This window comes from Ursus arctos, unplaced genomic scaffold, assembly GCF_023065955.2.
Source record: "Ursus arctos isolate Adak ecotype North America unplaced genomic scaffold, UrsArc2.0 scaffold_1, whole genome shotgun sequence".
Classification (NCBI taxonomy): Eukaryota; Metazoa; Chordata; class Mammalia; order Carnivora; family Ursidae; genus Ursus; species Ursus arctos.
The window spans coordinates 44,302,699-44,329,972 of record NW_026622763.1 but is presented as its reverse complement, the minus strand read 5'-3'; the positions used below and the strand labels follow the sequence as shown (position 1 = coordinate 44,329,972).

Below are 27,274 nucleotides of genomic sequence, written 5' to 3'. Positions count from 1 at the left end.
TAATGGTCCGAAATCAGCAGAATTGCTAGGTGTATTTGAAACAATTGCAGGCTTTTATGATTTGTACTTTCCAGTTTGTTCTTAGAACCTTGGTTAATAGAAATGTTTACTGTTTTGCCTTCGATCAATATATTCTTGACTACAAATTTCACATACTACTTTTATAAAGTACCACACTTATTGTTGGAGGGCTAAAAAATTTAATTACCAGGAATTTAAATTGATTTATAAATTTTTGATTGGGAGAAATTGTTCTGTAGACATTTGTGTGAAATATTGACATACACTACTGATCGATAGGACTTGATTAATCAGCATATCTACTTTTTTATCTTGAGTCATTGATAAATCAGAATAAACAAATGGCACAGGAAACAATGCAGTTTTTTTCCTTCAATTAAAAAAAAATCTCACTATAATTGTCTCTTTCTTTGGGGGCATATAAGGGCTAATGTTTCATTAAAATCAGTTGAACTTAGGCATTATTTGGGGTACTTCTACAAGTCCATAAATGATTCCGTCTTCAATTAACTGTCTCTCTCTCTCTCACACACACACACACATACATACACATTCTAGCTAGATTTTTTTTTGTCTATGAAAAATGAAACTTTTTTTTCAAAAACTGAAAAGAAATGCTTGTTTAGCAAGTGCTTTTCATGGTTGGAATTTGTAATTTTCTCCCTTTTTTTTCCTAAATGTGAATTTTTATCATTAACTTTTTCACTTAACTTACGGTAGAAATTTCAAGCATAGCTGCTTTGACATGATTGCTGATTACTGATCTTTTGGGATTTTTGATCTTATCATTCAAATGGCAATTTTACCTGAAAGATGCTTACTTCAAGCAATGCAGATAGTGGAAATAAGGAGTAGGCAAGAATATGGTAAAAATAAATTGTACTGATAAGTTTGCAGCAAATCAAAAGCAGGTGGCTATACTGTTTCCTTCGGGCAGCCCCACAGATGCCTGCTTGGGAGCTCTGGCTCAGCACGGCACATGCGTAGGCTACCTGTTGATGCTAGCCTTAGTCAGGAGACCGAGGCGGCAGAAAAGATAGGTGATCAGAAACCATCCAAACATGAGCTATCATATGGCACTTTCTGTTAATAATATTTACATATTTTATGCAACAAATCTGTTTGTTGTCTTGTTACTTGAGTATTGACACTTCTCTTAACATTGCATATGGTGGGCTGTTGTCTCTGGGTATATTAGAGGCAGTAAATTCAAAGGAGAATTTCAATTCAGATGTCTTTATGTTAAATATATGGAGAAATGGATATGTTCGCTTATATTTGAGCCACTATGGCTTTCACAAAACATCGATAGCATTACTTTGCCAGTCATTTTTGAAACCAGTGCATCCTGAGAGTAGCACGTGTGGTTTATTCTGGGGAGGCCCAAGGTTAAGTTTTTTTTTTTTTTTTTTTTTACCCTACCTTTATGAGCTGAAGTACTCATATTTTTATGTGGGGGAATCTTTTCTTAGAAAATATATTTCTTAATAAAATATTGGGAAATTTGCTTCTTATTGGACTTTTGTTCTCATTTTCGGTCAAGAGTAGCTTTTATAAAAAGTTTATCAGTGATACTATCGCTCACAAAAAAGATTTTCTTACTGCAGAATACATAATGTGAAGTACCTAGAAAATGGTTTCTTAATATCAAAAACACCTTTACTCAGTTCCTTTCTTGTGAGCTTTGATTTCTGCTGGTAATGTATGTATTTACTCCATTCCACTTGTGAATGTGTTGCTGGCAAGAGAACAGAAACTGCATTTTCTTCATCCACCCCCCCCAAAAATAAGTCTCTTTTTTTCCCCAGATTCAAGTAATGTCTGCCTTATGTCAATTGGATGCTTTTTAAGCAACTGACAATTGATTAAATGCCATATACCTATGACGGTAGACTCATCTGAGAACGGGTGACCTCTACTCTCATGCTTTGGTTCCCGAGGAGGTATTATTCATTGAAACAGTAGCATTCAAAATAAAATTTTGAAAGTAGTGTAACGTGAAGCCATGGGTTTCCAGATGTCACTGTAAACTTTTGGCTATTCTTTGGATTTATTATCTTCACCATCAGCACGCGTTGTCACCTTCACCTAGGGCTGGCTGCATAATTTCTGGGGCTTGGTGCAAAAAGAAAATGTGGGGCACCTTGTTCAAAACTTATTAAAAATTCAAGACAGCCACAGCAGAGCAGTAAACCAAACGCAGGGCCCTTGTGTGTGGGACCCTGGGGGTGTGCACAAGTCGCGGGGCAAGGAAGCTAGCCCGGCCTTCACAACCCACAAACTTCTATCAAGGGCCTGCTTGGTGCAAGTCACTGGGCTTCCTGTGGAAGAGACTAACTAGCCCACACTTCTTCCCTGTGCCTCTGCCCAAAGAAATACTGAGGGTTACTGAGTGAGAGAATCGATGGTAAATGGACCATTAGGTATCTTCTGCTCTTTCTGCACATGAATTGGTGTGACAGAAATATTTGCCTTTGTCTCTTGTTGCCCTTTGCCTGATATGTGCTCCATGTAGCCCATGAATTCTTGTGCAGAGATTCTGAAAAGGAACCGTGTGTTTCGTCATTGCTGCATGCTGGTACATACTTGAATATGTCCTCCCAGGCTCAGAGTGACTGGGGTGGGAAGGTTTTTAGTAAGATGTGTCCTAAGAGCCTGGGAGTTTCTCTGTTGCCATGTACCACCACCACCCCCGCTAAGTTTCAAGCACACGTAAAATAAGTATTTCTAAGGTAGAATTCAAAATTATCTAAACATATAGAAAACCCTGGCCAGTTAAAAATAAAAGCACAACTCACTGAGTGCCAGACAAAAGGGGCAAACGCAAAAATAATTTCCTTGTTATAACAGTAGCAACATTGATATTTTGACATTAGAAAGTGGCGTCGTAGCTCCATAAACACATGGTGACAGCTGTGTTAACGATGCAGAGGGACCTTCCACGCAAGAACGTTAACTCTGCAGTATGCTGTATTCAGATTGCGAACTTGGTTTCTGAACCTGGATTGAAATAACCCCCTTTTCCCTTGAATAATGGAGTCACCAGGTGGGACTCCTTTCTCCTTGGGTTTGAACATTCTGTGTCCAGGGGTGGACAAAACGTTTACATTGTTGCTTCCCAAGATACTTCTCAATGAGATCAAGCTTCATATTGAGATACCTAAAACTAAATTTTGAAGTCAAGCGGCTTTTTCAAATCAAAACTGAGATACGATGGAATGTCCAGCAAGTAATGGATCTGAGTGCACTTGAAGTTGTACCATTTATTTTCAAAAGGTATTTCTCACATCAGATGACTCTGCCAGGAAAGGAAATATCAAAGACCTCGGAAAAGTAACTATTCTTTTCTATAATCCAAGACTGGGGTGAGGGTGGGGGGCTTTAAAGATATTTCTGAGGAAGAATAAAAATTGAACTTATTTTGAATGCCTTGTTAGACTTTGTGGAGAGAAATACTATATATGAGACCTTCTAAGAAGAAAAATCTTTGCCCTGTGTAATAACAAGGCATTGCTCTCTCAGTTGATATGTGCTTTAACGAGAGGAGGCTTGAAAATACCTATTACAACAGTGTCCCATTTAATTATAAATTCACCCTGCAGTTTAGAAATTTTTTGCATCAAAGGCATGATAAACTTGTAATATTTTGATAGGTGCTTAGCCACCAAACGTAGTTTTTAGTGTCCTATAACCGATCTAGAAATTCTGTAGTATAATTTAAATCAGAACCCTTCTTTCCCCACCTTACCCCTAGCCTTTAGTATGTGGGATTTTCGCAAAACACATTTGGCCTGGGAAAGGATTAAACCAGGAATCTGTGTAAATCTGTGGCAATATAGTGCGTTGTTATGCTCCAAATAACCGTTTTATTTCCCTTTTATTCACTTCTTTTCCCTTTCCATTTCAAATTGAAGTTAAGACTGTAAACTCTCTTAGGTCATATACCTGAATGATGCTGAATTATAAATCTTAATTAGGTATGATTCACTGATTTTAATCTTACAAGATAATTATTCTGAATAGGATAAAAGATTCCCTTCAGAGTGAAGGCATTTTCATTACAAACCCCATTTAAGATCAAACAAAGACCATTAAATAAACAGAATACTGTTATTCTTTTAAGCCTAAGACTTAATACTTTTGAGTTTAAGTACATGAATGAGGAAATAAGGACATCGATAGGGCAGTTTTAGTGTTTGCAAACTTTCAGCGCTTTTGATAAATTTTACTGCTAGGAATTACATGGATGGAGAGGAATCTTTTAAATAAAAATTACAGTTTTGATTATCTAAATGGAATATGCTCTTGTGCATGTTCATAGAAACATTTCTTTGTGAAGATATCGATGTCAGGGACACTTTTGGTATGTCTTTATGAGTAATTAGGTTAACGGGGTTAGTTAGAAAATGTATCCTTTCCTGGAAAATGAAAAATTGCATTCAAGCAAAGGTAAAAGAGTAGAACATATTCATGACTTTAAGTACTTAAAAAGATATTTTATGAGTCATTTTTAAGAATAATACCCAATATGTAACTTGTTAAGAATAATAGCCATTTTTACTTTTTAAAGCATATTTATATTAAAACTGACTTTCTGTTCATGAGTCACAAATCTGGAGTCAATTTTAGGCCCGACTTTGAAAAGATGTGGGTCTAATCCCCTGCCCGGATCGCGGTATCCTACACCGGCGGTATTGGTGCAAAATTTTTCTTTAAAGAGAAATTTTCGTTTGCATTATTCAGAAGATTAAGCCACATTTTTGAGGGGAATACTGATATGACCCAAATGGAGACATTGGGACCCCGAATGACCTACATCTTTGTCTGACAAACTAGAAGGAGAAAATATCACCACCTTTGGAATTTTATATACCTGCCTGAACAGTACTTGTTCTTTCTATGGGAAGATTTTAATGTACTAAGAATGAGGGTTCCCTAATTGGAAAAATATGCTTTATGTAGTTATAAGAGTACCAATCAACTAGTCATCAGTATGAATTTAGTTACGATGGTAGGATAGTAGCACTAAAGAATCTTCCTCAGAAGTGGATGTTGAGACTGAGCTAAGTGTCTCTTGAGAAAGAGAAAAATTCTGTACATACGCAGAATTCCTTTTGGGATTTTTTTTTTTTTTAACACGAGCATGAAATCTTTATCAATAACATTTAAGCAGTTTAAGTATTAGGAAAAAATTCTACTATTGGAAGATCTTTATTATGCTTTGTTCTTTTAATAAGTCCTCGATGAACTCATACAATTCATTAATGGTTGTTTTGTTTGTTTGTTCTGTTTTTGTGTTGCTTTATTTTGTTTTAAAATCAAAGTAAAAAGACCTTAAGGGAAACTATTTTGTACTGTTTGTCTTCAAAAATACCTACTGAGAACACTACAACGCGTGGTATAGGTTTGCTTATAATGAGGGGCAAAAATCCACAATTTTACCCCCATGTAATTCTCTTTCTCTGGAATCTACCTTCCTATACAAAATGCCACTATTCCTAAGCTATTGTATGGTAGGTGTTGCTGATGTGTCATTGTAATGCACATGTGTACCTAAACACGTCTATTTTTTGTATTTATCTGTGATTTCTAACAGCCAACTCTGCAGGTGTCCCAGTGCTCGGGGCAGGCAGAACAAGGTTTTCTCCCTAGCTTGCTATTTGCAGACTTGCTGGGAACCTTGCTGTCTCATCCATCCTCCTGCTGCTGGGGTCCGGTTTTACCCAGACCTGAGTACTGTTTTGATGAGGACGGGTTTTCGTTTCGTTTTATTTTTGTTTTTATTTTTTAGTATTTATCTGTAGGGCCGGTTCTGATTTGATCATCTGGAAAATCAAATTTCACTTGAGCTGCTAGAATATGATATTTACACCATGAGGAGGGAGTTTGAATTAATTAAGAGGATATTGAGCTGTGTAGTGGGAGGAAGTATAGCAGCATTTTTTGGCATGGACACAAGGCGAAAGACAACTTGTAGGAATGGGGAAGTAGTTAAAGGGAAATAAATGAGGGAAATTGTTGAGGAAAGTCAAGGGCGACGATGATCTTCATGTGACGGTTGCTAAAAATGATATTGGCAATTTAAAAAAGTCAAATCCTAATACAATTACGTGAGACAACTGGTCATTTATTAAGAATTAGTGACCAGTGAACGTTAAGGAGGCTGCAGCACTGTAAACAAATCACATCCCCCCTTTTAAAAGTGGCACCTGCTATATCAGATCTTGAATATATGGGATTTGTGATAGCACAGATTAAAAGAACTATTTCCCCCCTCTTTTCTCCTCATAATTTGAAGAAGTGTAAAAATTATACATGCCTTTCAGGATGACTCATATTACTCTTAGACTCTTTTTTCTCCCTCAACCTACTCAATTTAATTAGACCACGAGTGAGATTACAGAAGAAAAGCCATTGAGGATTGGGGTATATCGTTTTTAAAGCTTCTTTGGAAAATAATGCATTTATTGCCATTACAGGAGTTCAAATCATAAAGTAGATGTACGATTTGCTTTGCTCGGAGCAAAGTTTAATGGTAAATTTTGTGTCTACTCTGTGAGCCAGCTCTACCTTAGTGTCCAAAACTAAACAAACCAACCAACCTGCCAAAGCCTTGCCTCAGACCAGTTAAATGGAAGTTCAGGGGACGCCCAGTTTCTTTTAAGCTCCCCCAGTGAATCGGATGTAAAGTTGTGATTAAGAACCTCTTCTCTAAACCAAAACGTGACACATTTCATGAAATCTTAAACTTTTCACTACTTGAAAATATTATTCCTGTTTGAAGACGTACAATTAGAGATATCCCGTCAGAATTTAATGTACTAATGATATGTACTAGAGTTAGTTCACTATCTGGCTAAATTCAACAACAGTCTATGAAGAATCTTGAGAACATTGTCACCACCGTAGTAAGAGTACCTCAGGAAAGTGAAAGTGGTGAAGAAAAGCATCAGCAGAAGCCAAGAGTCTATCGTATTTGTGACCCTGGGTAAGTCACTCAGCCTCTCTGAGCCTCTTTACTTTTTTATAAAAGGAGAGTTGATCCAATGACTATTAAGACTTTTTCCAGTTCTATTTAATCCATGACTGCTTGGTCATGGCCTAGTAGTATAAGCTTGAGTAAGTTGGAACCTTGCTAGTGGTCAGTGGCTGATGAAAAATATGTTTTTGTTTCCCTTTAAGAAACTAAAGAAATTGTCTTGGAAACAATGAAGGAAGTTCAAGGCCCATTTATCACTTTGTTAAACCGTTCAAGGGGGATGGTAACCATTCATTAAATATGCTTACTAATTGGCTACAAGCAAATATGTCAGCAATTCTACTATCTTGAGAGTTGATGGGTATTAGTTAGCCAGCGCTTTTTCCCTGTAAGAGTTATAAATAGACTGACAAGCAGATTAACTTAAGCAGTGGCAGAGTTAGGGCCTTCGAATCCTTTTAAAAATATATATAAGTTACAGTTCAGTATGAAATTTGGATCTTTATCTAACGGGAAGCAATTCCATCTTTCCTCTGCTTTAGGTCTAATTTGTCTTTATTCATCCTCTTTTTACCCCCTGGAATGCTCTTTTCCACCTGTTGAAATCCTACCAGGACTTTGATATCTAACTCAATGTTGCATCATCTATGAAAACTTCCTTGAGCCACACTAATCAGGATGCATTTCAATATCTACTTGATAATCCCTAAGCACTGTTTAAAAAAAATCTTCTTTCGATCGTTTGCCATCATCTCTCCTCTATTGTAGATTTCCAGGCATTTGTGTTTCTCATCTATGAAACTGTAAACTTCTTGTGAGCAGGGCACATCTAATTTGTTTTTTATTTTTAATCTTCTCAACATGCCTGTGTGGTGCAAGACCTGTGATAGATGTTCAATAAATGTTTGGTGAATTGAATTGAGAGAAGCATAGGAGACTGTCACTTGGTTAATCTTTTATTAATCTTACTTTTAAAAAAATTGGAAGATACTTTTAAAAATATTTAAAGAACAGGTACATTAAACTTATGCATTTCATTTTAAAAAGTGGAATTTCTGTATTCTTCATGTAATTTAATTACCAAAGAAGGACTTTATAACCCTGAAAAATAGTTTTATAATTATATGCCTAAAAAGGAGCTTACCATCATTTATCCCGTTTTCATATATATGGAGAGGAGAGGATTTAAACTATTTTATAAAAATAGAACGTTATAATGCTACCTTGAAAAATCTTACAGAACAAAACTGCATAGCCTGTTTTATTATAAAGTAGTAACAAATGGCTTCAAATCACTGAGTTCTACATCTTTTTTTTTTTCCTTGTGTGTTTGCAGTCAGGAAAAAAAAAAAAGGAGGCTACAGAATCATAAAGTACTAGACCGGGAGACTTTCAAATCAACTTCTTGCCAAAATAGGGTTATTCAGCCTTTGGTTGAACAAAAGACATCAGCAGCTCCTAAGGCACTCCTTTCTGTTTTGTCTTTTCTCTGATAAATAAGTAGTGTGCAAATCTGTACCCCAGCAGCACTCGAAAGAGCTTTCCTTGGGAATATGATGGTACTTAGGGTGATAAGGTGTGAGATGCACACTAGTTAATCTACAGTTGATAGGAAAACTTTCCTTGACTCTGTAGTTTGTGACCGCCTTTGGTCAACATTTTATTTAATTGGCACGTTTTTGTTTTATATTTCAGTACCGTCTGACAGTGTTACGTTATGGTGTACTAAATACTGGGTAGTAAGCAGTTTAGCAGGGGTCACACCCAATGACCTTGTCTTCTAGCGGTTCTTCTGTGTTACCAGTCGGCTTGTGTGCTTACGAAGGATCAGTTTCTTTCTCAAAGCTGTCCCTAATGTTACAACAAATGGCATTACAAAATTTTCTAAGGGAAGCTCAATTTGATCGACGTGTTGAAATTGTAATGAGTTAGTCAACAGTATTTTGCAAGATTTCTATTTTATATTTGTGTATTTGAACCTAAAGATGGACGTACCAGAGAAAAGCACTCGTTCACCTTCCTTTGTGAAAGAAAAAACAAAACAAAACAACCAAAAAACCCCACAAAAAAAACAAAAAACCAACCAACCCAAAAAACCCCAAAGGATCTATTGTCATTCTTTTAAAAACACAATTTACTAAGGGAACCTAGAACCTCTACTGGAAGCTCACTCGTTTTCTTTTAATTTGGGCTCTTCAGATCTGAAAAGTTCTAGATGTTATCTTACCGCTTCATATTGAAATTTGGGTTGATCTCATACACTCCATATAGAAGAAATATCTGCAGTGCTGATTGTTGAACCTGGATTATGACAAAGAAATGCCATTAAGTGAGCTGTGGTGGACGAATGTTGCTTCGTTAATTGTGTGAAAACACCGCGTCTTTAGCAAAGAGCTTCAGTAGTACAGAAAGGGTAGGACATTGTAGAATAATAAAGATTATGAAACAGTTTGAAAGGTGGCAAAAGCATTTTTGCAGTTTGACTAAGATAATGTGTTTAGTTCCTTTGTTAAATCAGCTCTTCTGGTGTTCTGGAAACCATTCAATAAGCTAAGCAAGTAAAAATGCTTAAATAAATAAGTTAAAATCCATGAGAGTGAGGGTAACAACTATGGACTGAAAATCCTTATGGTGGTAGCTTGCCAAAAACCAAACTAAATCAAGGGAAGATTTAAAAGACATAGCTTAGGGGCACCTGGGTGGCCCAGTGGGTTAAGTGTCTGCCTTTGGCTCGGGTCATGATCCCAGGGTCCCAGGATCGAGTGCTTCATTGGGTTCTTTGCTCAGCAGGGAACCTGCCTCTCCCTCTCCTTCTGCTGCTGCCCCTGCTTGTGCTCTCTCTCCCTCTGTCAGATAAGTAAGTAAATTAAGTAAGTAAGTAAATAAATAAATAAATAAATAAATAAATAGTAAAAATGAAAAATAAAAGACATAGCTTAAAATTCTGCCCTGTTTATATTCAGGAGGTTGTGGGGTTCTAAACTAACTAACTAAAAATATCCATGCAGATCCTTCATGCCTAAAATGTCAGCCTTTTCTCCTTTAGTCCTCCCAAAGGAAAATTGGGTGATTTCCCAGAGATCGTAGTAATGTAAGTTGGTAGCCACAAAATAAGAGCCATGATTCAAAGTCAGTGGTCGATAGTTGCTTTTGTTGTTCTTTTTTATTTTGTTTTTTTAGTTTTTGGTCCTCATAAGCATAGTTGAAAGTTGTCAGTAACTGGATTTTTTTATTAGGCCTACTGGATGTTTTTATTAGGCAGTTCTTGAAGAATACGAGGCTGTATTTGTTCTCTTAGCTTCAAATCTAAAATGAAACATAAAATTATTTCAAGGGAGCCCAGCTATGGGTGTGTGAGTGTGTGTGTGTTTGTATTCAGTGGAGCAACCATGAAACATGACAGCACTTAGAGCGCTTTCATTCTGAGTGGCCAGTGGGTAGCTCCATACAGACACCATCTAAGTGAGCCAATTTAAATCTCACTCCAGATCCTTAACTAAGTGGCCCAGGTCTATCCGGGAGGTGACACTTGTCCCTCAGGGGATACGTTTGGCATGATATTCAGTTGAAGAGTCAGTAAACAAGGTTTATGAGAAATTAGTTAAAACTGAAATTGCAAATGGATAATAAGGGGTAGTTTACCCTAAAATGGCTTGAATATATTTGTCATATGTGCACAAAGAGAATTTTTTAAACGGGTTATTTTGATTAGAATGAAAACCAATCACAAATAAGCCACTTAAAATTTGCTTTCCTGCTAGGATCATTTTCTTTGAGCGACTGACCACGCCTTCTTCCAGCCCCGTCTTTGTCCAGGGTTTGGTGTAGTCACGCACGTGTCCTTGAAGAAACGTAGCATCTTTCACGAGATTTTTGCACAAGTGAAATCAGATACCAGTTTTTATTGCAGAACCCAGCCTACAAATGTTTCTCTTTAAAGACATTTTTAATAGAAACAGTAAGGTATAAATCATTTAAGCAATTACCTGGACATTGTGGAAATGGGGCTTGGCTTGTTCTGTAGCCCCAGATGTTTCCAGATTCCAGTAATAACCCGGCCCAGATATTTACAGCTTAATTTTCTGTGCATGTGCACTTGTCCACAAATGGCTCCTATTTCCCATTTTCTGTTGGACAACTGGGCCACTTAGAGGTAAAGAAAGTGATTTCAGCTTGGGTGCTGACAAACATTAATGGTTATAATAAGTTGCTTCTAGAAACTTTGATCACTTAAAAAAGATGGAGAGGCTAAATCTTAGAGGATTTTATACTAAGAAATAAAATAAATTATTCAAATGGCATTTTCCTTTATGGATGGGGATGGGGTGAATAACCTCCCCTCATTCCTCAAAATTATATTTAGCTTTGATATACTGTGTGATAAATGTGATTTTTTTAATGCGTCTTCTGGCACTGGTTGGGTTATCACGCAGGCTGCTAGTTTTCCTTGCATTACTATTCCACAGTTTTTCTTGTTCTTACTAGAAACTAAACAAATGGAAAATAATGATTGGTAACCATCTGCTGTGCAGAAATTCACATATAGCAGTTAACTCTATTTTATAAAACAAGACCAAACGAGTGGATTATACTGTTGCCAGTAAATAGCAACATTCAGTAGAGCTTCCTCTGGACAAAGCAGGAGCCTAGGCAGCCAGCATTTCATTATGGGAAGTCAGTTGGTTGGGCTGTGGGACTGGATGTGCCCAGGCATGGATGCGTGTGCTCGTGTGTGTGTGTGTGTGTGTGTGTGTGTGTCCATGTGTGTACTGCACATATGAAGAGAATCGGTATTTCCTCTCTACCTGTTCCTTGTGTCTCCTTCTTTGTCCCCCATAATTCCAATCAAGCTAAGTCGGAGTATTGTAGGTGCAAGTGAATCGATTTAATCACATCATCCTAGATCTCTTTATTTGCTTAAAAAATAAAGCCAAAATACATAAAGCCATGGAGAATGAAGATGTGTGAAAGTACGGGGGCTTCAGATCACAATCATGGTTTCCAGAGGTGGACAAATTATGACTAGTGGCTGGCCAATTTAGCTTTAACTCAGTCTCTGGTCTTATCCTCTACCTGAGGAATAGCTTAACTGAAAATTAGATTGAGTATATGTCCAAAAGATGTGGATGGGCAACGATTATTCGTATAGTTGCTACTCAAGTATGGGTGATGCATCGAGGGAAGACGTATATGAGAATAGACAGAAGTAAGTGGTCACGAAGAATTTATTCAGATGGACCAGGGAAGGCCTGATTTTATAGCTGTCCATATAATCAATCGATCGATCTCTCCCTCCCGCCTCCTTGCTCTAAAATCTGTTTAATATATCAATATAGTTAGATACTCAAAACACACATAGTATCTCTTTCCCTTCTTTGATACTGAGATTTTGCCACAGAGCAAGAAAAGTTGTTTAAAATGGGCAGTATATTGAGTTCAAAGGACCCATACAGTTCATAAATTCTCTGGTGTCTACTGGATTTTTCATCAGGGAGACTTCCAATAAAAATGATCTATTTTAGAAATAATATTGTTTAGTAGGTTGAAATGTGGTGTAATAAAATTAGACCTTCAGTCTTCTAAAGTTACTACTTAGATGGCACCCTTGGGATGGTAAAATGGCTGTATAAGCAGATGAATCAGACAGTTCCACTGATGGGTACATTTGTCAGTCTCTGTTACAGATATAATATATTCTTATATCTGTAATCCTGACACTGTTACATCCAAATGAAATCAACATGAGGTTGTCATCTTTAAGCAAATATGTTAAGTGTTGTCTTTTGTGCTTTGGATTTGAAAGAAAGGGGCCCAGGGGAGACAGCATCATGCAAATGGAACAAATCCCATTTCTTCTGAGCTGTGCTGTTTTTCCCCTCCATGGCAGCTGGCTGTGTTATCTTTGTGTGTTTCTCTGAGTGCTGACAATTCTTTCAGTGATCTAAGTTAGGGCACATTAGAAAGTGGAAGCAGCTGTCTGTCGCTATACTGAGAGACGTGTTTGCTCTACTGCAAAGATGAAGGACCATGAATCCTTGACACACTCCCCCCCTCCCCCCTGTACTTTCCAACATGATCAACATTCAGACGCACAGATTGTCTGCTTGGACAGTTTTTTGTTCTGACTGACAGCATCTGGCATAGACAAATTTAAAAATACATAGCATGCCATGCTTGGAATTGGAACATCCCTTCTTTATTAATCTTCTCATTTAAACCATTCATTTACATTTCAAGAAAGGTTACAGCTTGATATGGTTGAAACGTGGATTTTTAAATGAATAACCTTCTAATGAAATGTCTTGAATGAGTACCAAGCAGCTAGTGTTCATTAAAAATTACACCCGATTAACACGGCCTTGAAAGCCTGAGAGGAAAGGGATTTCTTATTGTTTTAATCCACAATGCTATCCAGTGTTTACCTTTCTGGCACAAAGCGAATAGAAATGATGCCTGTACTCGCAACACTTCTGATACTGAACACAACTATGATATCACCCTTAAGCCGACAAAACACTTGGCCTTGTTTAATCAGCTTTCCTTCCCTCTGAAAACCCCCAGAGGTGTTAAAAAATTTTTTTAAACGTCACCAAAATATGCCTCTTTCAGATCTTCTCTCTCTCTCTCTCCATGTCCCACCCCTCCCCCACCCCAAAATACTATGCCTCTGTGCCCAAAGCCGGGGGGGGGGGGGGGGGGGGGGGGGGGGGGAGCTTCTGTTTTCAGACGGAAAAGTGGTAGCAAACGTTTTTCGATTAAACATTCCCTCTGACCCCACGTGGGTGGATATACATTTATTTGTCGGCATTACTTTAGTAATAAAACATAACAGTGCAAAAATTGCTCTTTCTCTGCCTCACGTCACCCCCGCACACACTCACATTTTTTATCCATTTTCAATTTCACAGCCAGCCTCGGCAACATGCTTGTCTAGCATTTATGTAAAAATAATATGAAAATTGGCCCTATCAGTCCGTCTGTGGACTTCGAGTCCAGGGTTGGGAGCGGGAGGGGAGAAGGAGAATCCTCCTTTTATTACACATTTTAGACTTTTCCTCTCACCGGAGAATTTCAGCTAGGACCACCGAGCTGCGGGTGTGGCCACAGTAGTTGTGAGGGGTGTGTGGAAGGGGGGAGTGCAGAATTAGAACTGAAAAAGAAACTGTCCAAGTGCTAGGTAGTAAATATGTAAAGCAAGCGTGCTGGGTAACTTGGAAAAAGCGGCTTCAGAGGGAGGTTCAATTAACAGTTGTAGGCAGAAGAGGTGATGTATTTCTTCAGCATGTGTAAGAGGTCATTTGCTTTAGGATACATTTTGACAAATTTCCAAAGAAGTAGATGCTGAAATAAAAATGAAAACAGATTACAGCTTCATATCAAAGGTACTTTTACATTCTTGAGTAAGACAGGGGAAATGGCACATTTTTATCCCATAGATTATATGTTATTTTAAAATTTTGCTAATTTGTGTATTGTGCACTTTTTTTTCCCCATTTAAACTGTTCATTTAAACAGAATAAATCTTGGAAACTAACATTATCTTTGAATCTAGAATCAGCTTATCCCTCTATCCCTCAACCCAAATTTCTATCCAGGCTCTAGAAATTTAGGGTAGACATTCTTTGGTTGGTTGCTGTTTTTCTTTTCCTCTCTTTTTCCCCTCCCTTCTTTCCTTCCTTCCCTCTTTCCTTCCTTCCTCCTTCCCTTTCTCCCTTCCTCCTCCCCTCCCTCCCTTCCTCCCCCTTCTCTTTCTTTCTTTTTCTTTTTTCAAGAAGCTAATGGCAGAGAATCAAATCAGAGTAGATCTAGTTCCAGCATTTTGACTGCCAGTAAATGTTTTATAATCAACATTTTAAATATAAATTAGTTTGTTATTTTCCATTTTGATTTTTTTTTAATGACCAGGTTTTCAAGGTAGTGCCAATGTGCATCTGTAAGCAAACTGGGAATGGGTTAGAGAACACAATTCCCTCGTGTAAAAAGCCAGGTTTAGCAGTAATGCTTTTAATCTGGACTTGTAGAGGATTCGGGAGCATCCATAGATCTGCTCCAGTAATTACCATACCCCAAGTGGCACTGGAAGAGACATTTGCCTAAAAACTTGATGTCTTCATTACGCTGTTTACATTTTAATTAGAAACATGAAAATTACTGATTCATACAGGCAACTATAGTTTAAGTGGTCTCGTTCACCATCCAATAAATCATAAAAAAAAAAAAAAACCCACAGTTGGCATAAATAGTTTACTAGGAATCATTCATGGGAATAATGTGTTGGCACTATAAGCTGCTTAAAATATGTTTTTATTTTACCAGAGGTAGAATTTGCATATAAATTAGAGAATGGCATTTTAAGTTGACAGTCATTTATGCAGAATACCACCCACATGCAAATACATATATGGCTGGATGTGTATGCTTTCTATGAGTTTATAGGTTTTGCTGTATTGTGGTCGTGGAGATACACGTGAGTTTTTAAAATGCATGTCCTCTCTTCAAGTCCATTCAGAAGTGCTATGGGTGTTCTAAATATGCATATCCACAAACACGTCTTTTATCTCTTGGGCAATATCAGCTCACAATAGGAAAGATGTTTATTTTCTGTACGTTACGTGTATGTCTCAAGAAGGAGTTGCTGTTGCATTTGCTCGTTCCTTCCCTCTTTCCTCTTCTCCCATTCCCCCCTAACTTTGGCATGTACCTGTCAATGCTGTTGCCCTAAAACCGCTGCCCACTCAGAGCGGCTGGACTGAAGCAGGGGGTAGCTGTCAGAGTCCATTCCTGAGTCAGCAGCACATCCCTTGCCTGAATCTTGCGACAGTCACTCATCCAGTTTTCCCCTCCCCAGGGGACAAGCGTCCTCCTCATCAGTGAGGAGGAATGACCCTTCTGTCTGGCATGCTCAAAATCCCAAATCTCTCCACTTCGGTGTGTGAGTTCAAATTCCGCCCTCCTGGAGGCAGGGCTGGGACTCTAGCTAATGACTCCGCGATACAGAGGGTCAGTGCACTGGTGAGCTGGAGAACTGAGGCATCGTGCGAGCCGACTTGTACATTTTTCCCATAACTGTAGACTCCTCTCCTCCCTTTCCCTCCCCTCCCAGACCCTTTATTATAGATCGATATTATGCAAAAATGAACCAGGAATAGCCACAGCCATTAAAATCCATTTTTCTTTTCGTTATCTCTGTTAGAAAGTTATGGCCATGGCAGGAGGTGGCTCTGTTACTCTTTTTTGTTTGTTTATTGTTTTTTGGTTGAATGGAAGCATGTTTATTTTGTATCGTAGGCCCATGGGCCATCAGGTAAAAATGAATTTTAAAAATATTACACAGGAGGAAGAGTCCACGCATAGGTGTCCTACCTGAAATGATACAGCAGTCATTGTTTTAAACTTTTGAACGGGGATGCATTACACTAAACCTCCTGCTAATTGCATGGTGTGATTTCTGGGAATGAAAGGGAGTAAGTAATTCTCATGAGGTGACTTTTGATGATAAATTTTGTGCTTCGTTTCTGCATCTTCTGGGTTGTTGTTGTCGTTTTTTCAAGTTCTAGGGGCTTGCGAAAGTTTTAAGATGCTGATCAGTTATTTCATGCTGTCCACACCATTTTTGATTTTAATGAAAAGTCTCTTAGGATCATTTTCGTTGTCACCGAGGTAACTGGTTTAGGTTGTCAAACCAGGGCTTCTAAAGACAGTTACCAGTGCTTTGCATTTCCCAGGCAGAGTTCCCGAGCACATTAGTGAGGGTAATAGTGAATTCATGGCCATATGCTTATTGGTTTGCTTTGCATCGCCTCTTTTTTATGGGGGCGGGGGCAGGCAGGGCACTTATTAGGTCTCTGTACTTCCTCGATGTGATTAGACACCATAGTCGACATCCGTAAGGGCAGAAACATGCTGCTTACTTGTACACATGGCAAAATCCTAATAGTTCTGTGCTGTCTGGTAAATCCTGTCTGCTTTATGCAGTGTGGCCCGAAACAGTTGTGTGGTGAGGGAATGCTGGCTGCTGGCCAGCCATTGACTATGAAATCCTGGGTACCTGAGAGCTTATCAGTTCTTTTGCTTTGTAAAAGAAAAAAGTGATGAAAATGTTGGTAAACTGCCATGAAGGTTTAAGGCTACTGGAACAAGATGCCGTGTAATCAGATTGGAAAATGGAGCTTGAGATTCTCTGCATGGAGAGCAGCCGTCTGTGGACCCCGTGAGCCGCTGTGCAAGTGCCCGAGCTGACCACTTTGTTAGCAAATCAGCTTGTTTGCTGCAGCAGCAGGGTGGAAAAGACCAGAGCTTGTGATGGTATGTAACGGAGGGAGAGCTCTTGCATGGCACAATCTAATCAGCTTGCAATTAGCTCAGGCTCTACAGTCACCTTCTTAATTTTCTTCTTTCCCCCTCTCTGTGTTAATACTGTGCACTTTAAACAATTAAGTGAGGGAAGTAATCCTTCAAGCAAATCAAAGCCATCCTTTAATTTTATCACTCTGCTGAAAAAGTATCAGGTGGTCCACTGGTCTTCATCAGATGCTGGAAATTCTCCGGCTTGCTGTAGCATAGAGAGGGGCTTTAACCAACTGATTTTTAAGATAATCTTTCAAAATATCTTGGCGGGGGTGGGGTGGGGGTGGGGGCAGAAAACGGTACAGCATTGAAACTAGCAATGAAGTTAAAATTAATGGGAGGGGGGTTTGCAAATGCCTTTTGGTTTCTATACAGTGGTGACTCTGTTTCATATTTTTAATAACCAGAGGCAGGCTGTGTGTGCGTGCGTGTGTGTGTGTGTGTGTGAAAGAGAGAGATCTGTGTATATATATCTTATATATAAAATCCTTGATGCTGCTGTTTATTTAGGCATTTCCGTACAGCACCTTTCTGAAGGCTCTGATGACACAGCCACTTGTACTGATAATTCCACTACTTCACCTTTAGCGAACTTGATTCACTAAGGTTTAAAAGAACAAGGATATCATTGCTGATCGAATGTGTTACTTGTTAATCCTTTAAAATAAAATTCAGATCATGTGGGGGAGAGGTGAGAAGAGCAAAGCATAGGTTTGCAAAATCGGCATAACAGTTTTACATTTTACTTAATTCAAGGACAGTGACTTCTGAAATACTACTTCAAAAACACCTATTTATCTAAATAAAATAAATAAATCCTCTAATAGTATTACTTACCCTGCTTGTATCCATTTTCCTATTCCAGAAAGCTTTTGCTAAAATATTATCCATGTGCATGAATCTCTGACCAGATGTGTTTTATTAGGTGTTTGTCATGAGACAGAAAATGGGCATTATTTCATGAATGTTTACTTTGGAAAGCAGCACAGGGAATGAGGATTGGAATTTGCTTTTAATGATTACTAAAGAATTAATTAAAGTATTTTAGGTGATTTTGTTCCAAAATTGTCAGTTCCTTTCTGGGGGTGGATTGTGTTAATAAAAATGAACATAGTCATAATATTATTGATATTTGATTACTTTAGTATCATATTTGAATTCTCTCCATGTTGTCAACATAAGAATTTATTTGCCTTTATTAAATGACACAATCCTACTAATAAACTCTCTAATTTTTGCCTTCAGCAAAAAAAATCTCATAATTTATATTTATAACCAATCATTTGGACACAAGGTGGTTTTTTTTTTTTTAAACAATTCAAAAAGTTTAACTGTTCATGTATTAACACTGTTTGAAAGGTAGCCTGGCTTCCATTGTGCTATACTTATTTGATTATATATCTTACTTTTGTATTGGGAAGAGTGATTTCAGTTTGAGAGAAAATGAAAATAGTTAATATAAAGTGCATTTAAAATTAGGTTAGCTTCTAAGTTTGCCTCAGGGCTTTGCTGGTGTCACATCAATGTGTCCCTTTGTTGTGTTTTGAACTTTTTTTGTTTTTAATTAAAAACACAGATTAAAAGAAACATACATCACCTACACACATCTTATGCTGCAAAGATTCACTTTATACTCCTTTAGAGGACAAACTCCATTAGATATGCACTTACTGTCCATCGGATTGTAAATCTTACAATTTAATGGTATTTCAGTGAGCAGTTATTGCTTCAGTGGCCTTTTTTTCTTTCTCTTTTGTCCCCTCTCACTTGTGAAATAGGGTTACCCTTTACAAGTGTCACATCCATAGATTCATCTTTCGTACTTCGTAGTTGTTCCTGGTGCACCATTCTTAAGTTAAGAAAAAAAAAAGCAAAGCGATGGAGGAACCATGTGGTGGGGTGGGGAGTGTGCGTGTGTGTGTGTGTGTGCGCGCGCGTGTGCGCAGGGGATGGGGGCTCTAGACTGAGGAGTTTCATGCTTATGCCAGAGAGAGAGAGAGAGACAGAGAGACCCAGAAAGATACAGGAACTCAGGCAACAGAAGAGCCAGGAGCGTCAGCATCGGTCTAACAGATTAATCCCTTTTTCTAAATAGGCATTTCCTCTACCCTCGTTCTCAGCCTAATGTACAGTTTTCCATAACAGATTGCATTCTGCACTTGAATTCCTGGAAGTAGAAATGGTATCCGATGGGGACAAGTCTCTTTGCCTTGCTTACACTGTTAATATTCTTATCCTTTTTGGACATTGCAATACTTTTTTTTTTTGTAGAAACAATATACACATTCATAAAGAAATCATAAAGGGATTCTCCTTTTGAAGATAATCAGTTCTTTTCAGGAACTGCAGGTTCCATGGTGCACAAATGAGCTCTAAGTGGGGGGATTTAAAGTCCTGCTACAGCATTTAATTTCTTGAGGAAAGGAGTTCAGTTCAAGGTTAGCCTGTTATTGTGGTCCTGGCAACTACTTCCCGCGTCCCCGTCCTTCCGCCAGCGGAACCGCACAAAAGGCAGTCATTTTTATTTAATACGCAGGGAGGTATTAATCACTGCAGCATTTTCTTGCAAAAATTTATCTTATCATATTCATTGTTTCACTACCCATGACAATAATAGGTGTTTAATTACTCAATAACAGCCGTTTATAGATTCCATTTTTCCTGTGTGCTGGACAATTGGTATTGATTTTGTACTTTGATGCAACATGAAACTGTATTAAACACAATTAGAATTCCAAGGCTGGTAAAATGTGCATTTGTTATGGTAACTGGACTTGCTTTGAGAAGCGGCAAGCGTCTTCTAATCCAGGCAATGCCTTTGGAGTAAAAAGGATATTTGATTTTCTTGCAGCGCTGTGGTTAAAAATGAATGCTCTTTTTTCCTTCCTCATGGTGCGTGTGTCTGTGCACACACGCATGTGCACAAGTGCGTAGGTTTTAGTTTTAGCGAAGCAATAAAGAGTTTGTATGAAATGAAAAGATTTGAAACGGATGGTTCTTTAGAGTCCGACAAAGCATTGTGTATAGGTGAACGCTGACTCCATGTAATCTTGTAATTGTTCTCTTTGGTTAATGCTGTAGGTCTTCATTTTATCAATAAATAAGTGATTACCTGGGGTGAGGGTGGGAACTGTACAAGATGAAACAGCACCTTCATCTCATGCTGGATTCTGGTCCACTTCCTTTTAAGGTGTTGAGGAAGACCTCCAAATCCCTATTGTGTCATAAGTTAAACATTGGGTTTTGTTAAAACTGGCACTAAATAAAACCTTTCATTTACCTGACGCTGTTATGTCACAGTCAGGCAGCAGGAAATCTTGCCCAGAACTAAACTCAATTCTGTCTTCCAGCAACAGTGCAAGTCAGCCTGTGCTTTGCCTTACCTTGCTTTGCACAAGCACATTTCCATGTGCATTTGGCACTTCCAAAACCATCATTTGAGGGGACTCACTTGTTGGTCAGTGCATTAATTGCCTAGGATTTTCCGCTCCTTACAGATTTATTTCCTGTGGCGGAAGGTCATTTAGCCTTACCAAAATAAAAAGCAAAATAAACCAAGGACAGATGAGAGGTTGCTTAATCTTATTTTTCATGAGTGGGGGAGCGTGTATCCTTGCAAAATCTTGCTTTGTATTTCTTTCTCGGGACCGTAGACCTTCAGGCTGAAATTTCACAGTCGTAGAGAGCGATCTGGGTAACTTCCTTACCCCTAAAAATGGAGGCTGCCCATTGACACAATTGCTTTCTGCATCAGGAGGGTGTTTTAATGGCCAGAACTCTAATGATTACTACTGCAACATTAATTGATATCACTACTTTGGCATAGAATTAAAACAAAAAATCTGTGTAGTAGGCACAAAACTTCAAGGAAGATTTTACGAATACTTGCCATGTGCTTCATAGTACAGAAGCAGACACAGTCAATTGTTTCTTAGTTTTAATCAGACATTCCTTATTCGGTTAATATTTGTAGTATTTTCCTTATGGGCTGTCATATGACAGCATATGTTAACATTTGTAAAGCCATAAGAAAATAAATATAAATAATTTACATCTGGCTAGTGTTGTTCTTCCCCCCGCCCCGCCCCTTTTCCTGGAGCTTCCAAGAATGAGAGAAAAAAATAAATTGATTGTCCTGCCCATTTTAAAACACCATTTTATTTTTTGCTCAGAGACATGAGAAGAAAAGCCAACTTCCATTCCGGAAGCATGTGTGATATGTTTATTATGCTTTACTGGGGCTGGGCAGAGACTGGCAAGAGGAGGCTTCTCTGGTAAATGGGATCTGAGGTCTGCAAAGTCCTGTGCAGATAGAGCCTCGATCACACAGCAAAAAGCTTCTTGGGCTTCTCACAGCTGGGTGGGGAATGCTGGAGCTTGGCACTTAGGATCATGCCTCGAAGGGGATTTTTTAAAAAATGGCAGGAATTTCCAAATTTTGGCCTTTCTCCTACAAATAAAAACTAAGGTCCTCTTGATGCTCTGACCTGAGTCCTAGGTCCCTGGTGATTTGTGTGGGTCCTTTCCCAATGAACTGTTTTGTGTTTTATATTTCTGTTTAGACAAATCACTTAATTTTGAATAATGTGAGTGGAGGCTCAATTAAGTGAAAGATGATCACTTGTAATTAGCTAGCTGTAAAGTGGATTGCCTAAAGTATTGGTTTGGAGGCTGTTTTATGGTTAACTACTACTTTTTAGGGAGGCTTTCACTGTAAAGAGGAGCGCGCTGGTTGCTGAGGAGTATCCAGACTTGGATTTGGGCTGCACGGCTCCCGTACTGCAAGGTGGATGCGTTCCTTCTCAGTGCTTGCCAAGGGCCAACTGATGTGGCGCAAATGGCAACTTGGCTTTCCGAGGAAGCGGAGTCCTCAGTGGGGCACCCAGATTGCACTCGGATTTACACTCTAGCATCCATATGAAGAAGCCCCATCTCCATTTCCATAGCTCTTTATCTCAAACATGGTTTTCACTACTGTTTAAAGGACTCTCACTCTTATTTAAGGTAAGGTAGGGTCCTGGGTCTGATGATCTTTTGATTATTTTTGACCATAAGGTCTGTGATTCAATGATGTCTCCTGGAAGTCATTCTCAATCTCTCTCTCTCCCCCCCGCCCCACACCATACAAGCTGCTTTAGTTTCAACATGACCAGAGCAAAAACGATACGGACTGTAGCTGTTACAGGTTTTCTCTCTTGTTAGCAGGGAGCTCCATCTTCCCTAGGAGGGGAAAGCTGGGCACGCAGAACGGGTGCGTTTTCTTAAATTTTTTGTTCGTGCTGGCACCTAACAATATCAGTCAGACCCTACCTGCACAAACTGACCAAGTATTGGACTAGCCAAAAACAGTCACTATTTCCACAAGGGATCGTGGAGTCAATACTACCTCGGGACTGCTCGGGAGAAATCCATTTTGAGAACCTGCCCTTCGTCAACAGGAACTTTCTCCGTCCTTGTGGGCAATATGATCTGTGTGCAGCCATTGCTTTTTAAGCGTTCATATCGTAGGCAATAACTTCTGAATCCCTTTGACTTTTTTACTTTAGGGTACTGTAGTATTTTGTTTGTGGATGCGTTCATAGACTCCAATGGGTTAATATGTCCACTTTGTTTTTTCTTTTTCTCTGTCCGCCCTTTCAGATGCGGCCTGCCCTCCCTCCCTCCAAACCTCTACAGCGCCCGCTCCTTCCCCACAGTCCGCTCCACAGTAGTCCTCTCACCTCACTTTTCGCTGTCTGAATAAAAAATCGATAAGACTATTAACGCCATTTGGAATTTTTTAAAAAAGAGAAATAATATTTTAATTACTACTGACATGCCAGTTTGAAGCCCATATCCTCCTTTATGACAGTTCAGTTTAGAAACTACATTGCTTCATTTCAGTAACTTTATTACCATTTGGCTCAGAGATTGCTATTTCGCCTTGGCCACAGATTTCATCAGTTGCCCGGTTCACCTTTGTCCACACTATACTTGTGAAATGACCTCGTCCGTTAGTGCTTGTCAATAGTAAATTGCTATATTCTGCTCCTAGAAACACACCAAACGACTACAACTCTTTATTGAATGACTGAGTTTGCACTTAATTTTTTAAAATTAAAACTTAATTGGAATGGTCTTAATTACTACTTAATCCTGGTTAACCAAGGCACTGGTTAGGGTCGGCTACCACAGACATCATTCTTATTGGTAGTGGGAGCACTTAACATGGGGTAGTATGTGGGTCTCTGTGTGACCAGTGTGTTTTCTTTGTCCCCTCCCCCATTTTCTAACGATTCTATCAAAATAACAGTGTGCAAAGTGGTCAAGTTTCAATTATTCTGATGACATCATATTAATTTTCTTTTCAAGAATTCCAATGACTAAGTCATCTCTTCACAGAAAGTTCTTTTTCAATGGTGAGAAATGTGTGCTGTTGTAATATACAAATAGGATTCAGTATCAGACTGCGGCTTTTTTTCTTAAAATAATTATTCAAAGAATCTTAAATATGATGTTCCTTTAAAGCAGATGACTAAAATAGCGTATTTGGGAGTTTATGATTGTGTCAGGTCTGGATATGTCTCTGTTAACTATGTAATTTTCTTAACTATGTAAATATATACTTTTTTTTTTCACTGTAAAATTTACGTGAAAAGGAAAAATGTCTACTGCCTACGTCTTTTTTTCAAATAGTTTGGTTCTTTTATCTCCTTAACAAAGCTTTTACCATATATAGGTCACTGTGAAATTGCCTGAAAATTAAGGTAAAATAAAAGGGCAGTATACTTGGGAACCTCATTTTTACGAAATTTATAATAATGACAAAATACCACTGTTATTTTCCAAACACTGTTTGACATGTACTTACTGTGGCTGAATAATTCCACAAAGATTATTTTAATTTACTAAAAATACTTACTATTCCAAATTCTATCTTTTCTGGGTTTTTAATCTTCTTTGTTTTTGTTTTGTCTCTGTATCTTTGAAATAACCTGATATCAGAGAGAGTATCCCCTACTAAAATACAATGAGGCTTAGATGGTTGAAGAGAACGCTTCTGACAGATAAACATGGTAAGCCCGGTTGTTTTCATAATATTCTGAATGTCCCAAAATAAAAATGATTGAAATTTTCTTCCTAAATAGAAATTAAGAATACATAATTATATAGTAATTATACCATTTAATTGACGTTAAGCAATGAAGATAGGAAAGAAACATTAATGTTTCTCCTTCCAAATGCAACTGATGTTATCCTTGCTGTGACATTTAGGAATACGAAGGTTTTCATCAGTTTGCTTAATCCTTTGGGCATATTTAGACACCTATATATTTGTTTTAAGTGATATTATTGTTTTAAGAAAAAAAACCTTAATAAAAACCTATCTGCAAATAAAGTTTTGTCAGAATTTCAGCCAACAAAAATTTCCTCTGTGAGGTACAGTAAGTGCTATTTGCTCTTCCTCGAAGACGGAGTTTTTAGGTTGCATGTGGCTCGGGACAGAAGTCTGTCAAATCAGACTCAAGATGCAATCTAAATGCAATTTGGGGGGGGGGGATGATATGCAGAAAGTACTGTGAACTGTGTACTTTAAATAGTATATTTGAGGTTCACCTTCCAAAAAGAAAAATTAGTATAGTCTAAACCTGAAATAAGTATAAACATTCTCACCTGTTCGAATCATCCCACTTCGGTTTGTTTTGGTAGAGGGCACTGGAACATCCCAGTAAGTAGAACAGTCCCCTTTAATGCATAACATCGGAATAGGTTGTTTGCGCCTATTAATAAGTGTCACCGTTTAAATAAAACTATTAAGCCACTACCTTTACATCCTTGGTTTTACCTTGTCAAATGTCTGGGGCAGAGGGCCAATGTATCTCTTTTCATGTACATCATCAGTAACTGCTATTAATCAAAATCTAGTTCTTTAAAAAAAGGACTCACTGAGAAATAATAATGGGTGGAAGTCATCAACATGAAAAACTGGATGAATTGTGGGTTCAAACTTACTGGTGGATAAGTTACACATTACAACCATGAAGTGTAAAGTTTGTGCAGCATTTAACAAGCCTTGGAAGAGCATTAAAAGTAACTTATGTGTAATACGCAATACTAATAGAGCTTCGCAGAGCCCCAGAGGAAGCTGCAAATGGGATTCAGGCTGCTGCAGGCTTCTGAGATGTGGAGATTATGCTCCATGAAGACCAAAATAAGGTTTCCACGACGTTTTCTTGCAACCATGTAAATTCTCCAGATGAGGAGAAATGAAAATATATTTAAAATTCTGGCAGCTTAAAAACGCACACATTTATAAGTGTGATGAAAATAGATTTCAGGTTTTTATTTTCTCTGTAGTGGTTGGCATATCTTAACTGGATTTTATGTTCAACCAGTTATGTTAAAAACCAAACACGTACATAGCGCCCCATCTTGTCACTGTGTTAATGGAAAAAAAAAGTTGAAGAGATAAAAAAGAGAAAAAGAAGGCCATTGTACTAAAAGATTTTGAGTGCTATTTGAGAACTGTGCAGAGCCATCTTGCATCGCACTTGTTAGGATTGGCCAAAAAAAAAAAGATACTTTTTATATGGCTTTTTAATTTTTTTAGAAATGCCCTAGACACACCTACACACACACACACACACACACACACACACACACACACCACAGTGGGGTATAATTAAAACTTTAAATATTGAGTTTATGCCATTACCTGGTAGTTAGGGAAGTAAAAACACCGCCTCTCTGGATCTCAGTGTTTTCATCTTAAAATGGATGACTTGTGTTGGAAGATTTCTAAATTCTCTCCAGCTCTAAAACAGCTCTAAATTCCATTTGAAAAATTTTAAGAACATTGAAAGTGATCGTGCTACTCAGTTTTTCCGGTGGATCACAGCTGTGCAGCCGAAAGCGTTGGGACACTGTGTGATTTCTGAGCCTCCAGGAGAGTCGTGGTTCCCACCCTGTGGGCTGCAGACCTCTGAGGAATCTTGGGCTTCCTGCAAAGGTTTCTCAAATTCACATGTGCCCCAAACTGACATTTGTCATACATGTGTTCTACAGGTTTTCTGGACGTGTGCGGATTCTCTTGTGATTAGAATAAAAACATAAATCTGTTTAGAAGCGTCACAAAGGTGTCGCAGAATTTACTGTAGCTCTTATTGTTTTCTCCATCCATGGACGCTGAAAGTAAAATCGATATTTTGAATCTGTGAGGTTTTTTTTTTTTTTTTTAATGTTAAAAAGGGTGGAAACCAGTAATTTGAGATGAATGTGTACTCACTGGGAGTACATTAATTGCATATAATGTAAACTATTAAGCAGTGCCTTGGAAATTGTGCCATTAATATTTTTCCAAGGGCTTTGGAATATTTTATTCCATTTGAACACCTAGTTGGGGTTATGGCTCCATTTCCTGTCAGAGTACTTGAAATATTCCATTAGCTTACTGTTAGTAGTTGTCTTATAAACTCCTCCTAATGGTGAGTAATGACTGTCATTTGTTGAGCGTTTAACAAGGCGCTGTGCACACGTGTATTTGAGTGGGTCTGTATGCACAGTGTGGCACAATTTACCCCATTTTAGAGATGAAGACGTTAAGGCAAAAAAATCTTAGGTGTCTTGCTCAACTCCTTTTAGCCATTGGCAGAGCTAGGAATCAAAACTGGCCTGTGTAACATCCTCAAAGCCCGCACGATGCCTGTGGCAGAAATGAATTTCAGACCGAGCTTAATGGCACGAACAGCTCCCACAAGAAAACGCCTGAGCAGAGTCCACATTCTGTAATGCAGGTGTCATCGTCATGACGGAATGCCTTTGTGCGCCTCAGTTTACCCAAATTTAAAGTAGAGAAACATTTTATCGTTGAATTTTACTTTTCTTGCTAGGATAATGTATGAATTAGTTAATGCTTATAAAGAAGTGATTTGATGAGGGGAAAGCTCT

The 27,274-nt window shown here is 38.3% G+C and overlaps 1 protein-coding gene across 4 annotated transcripts in view; it reads left to right on the top strand.

Moving 5' to 3' along the window:
- The window catches only part of FIGN (fidgetin, microtubule severing factor), a 122,046-nt gene that overhangs the window by 5,501 nt on the left and 89,271 nt on the right, over nucleotides 1–27,274 (top strand). The window contains exon 3 of one of the 4 annotated variants that reach the window (XR_008961294.1): nucleotides 24,332–25,811. The exons of the other annotated variants lie outside the window; for them this stretch is intronic. The gene's annotated coding sequence lies outside the window, so the exon portion shown is untranslated. Of the gene's footprint in view, nucleotides 1–24,331; nucleotides 25,812–27,274 lie in introns of those variants that run through there. 4 annotated transcript variants of the gene reach the window in all.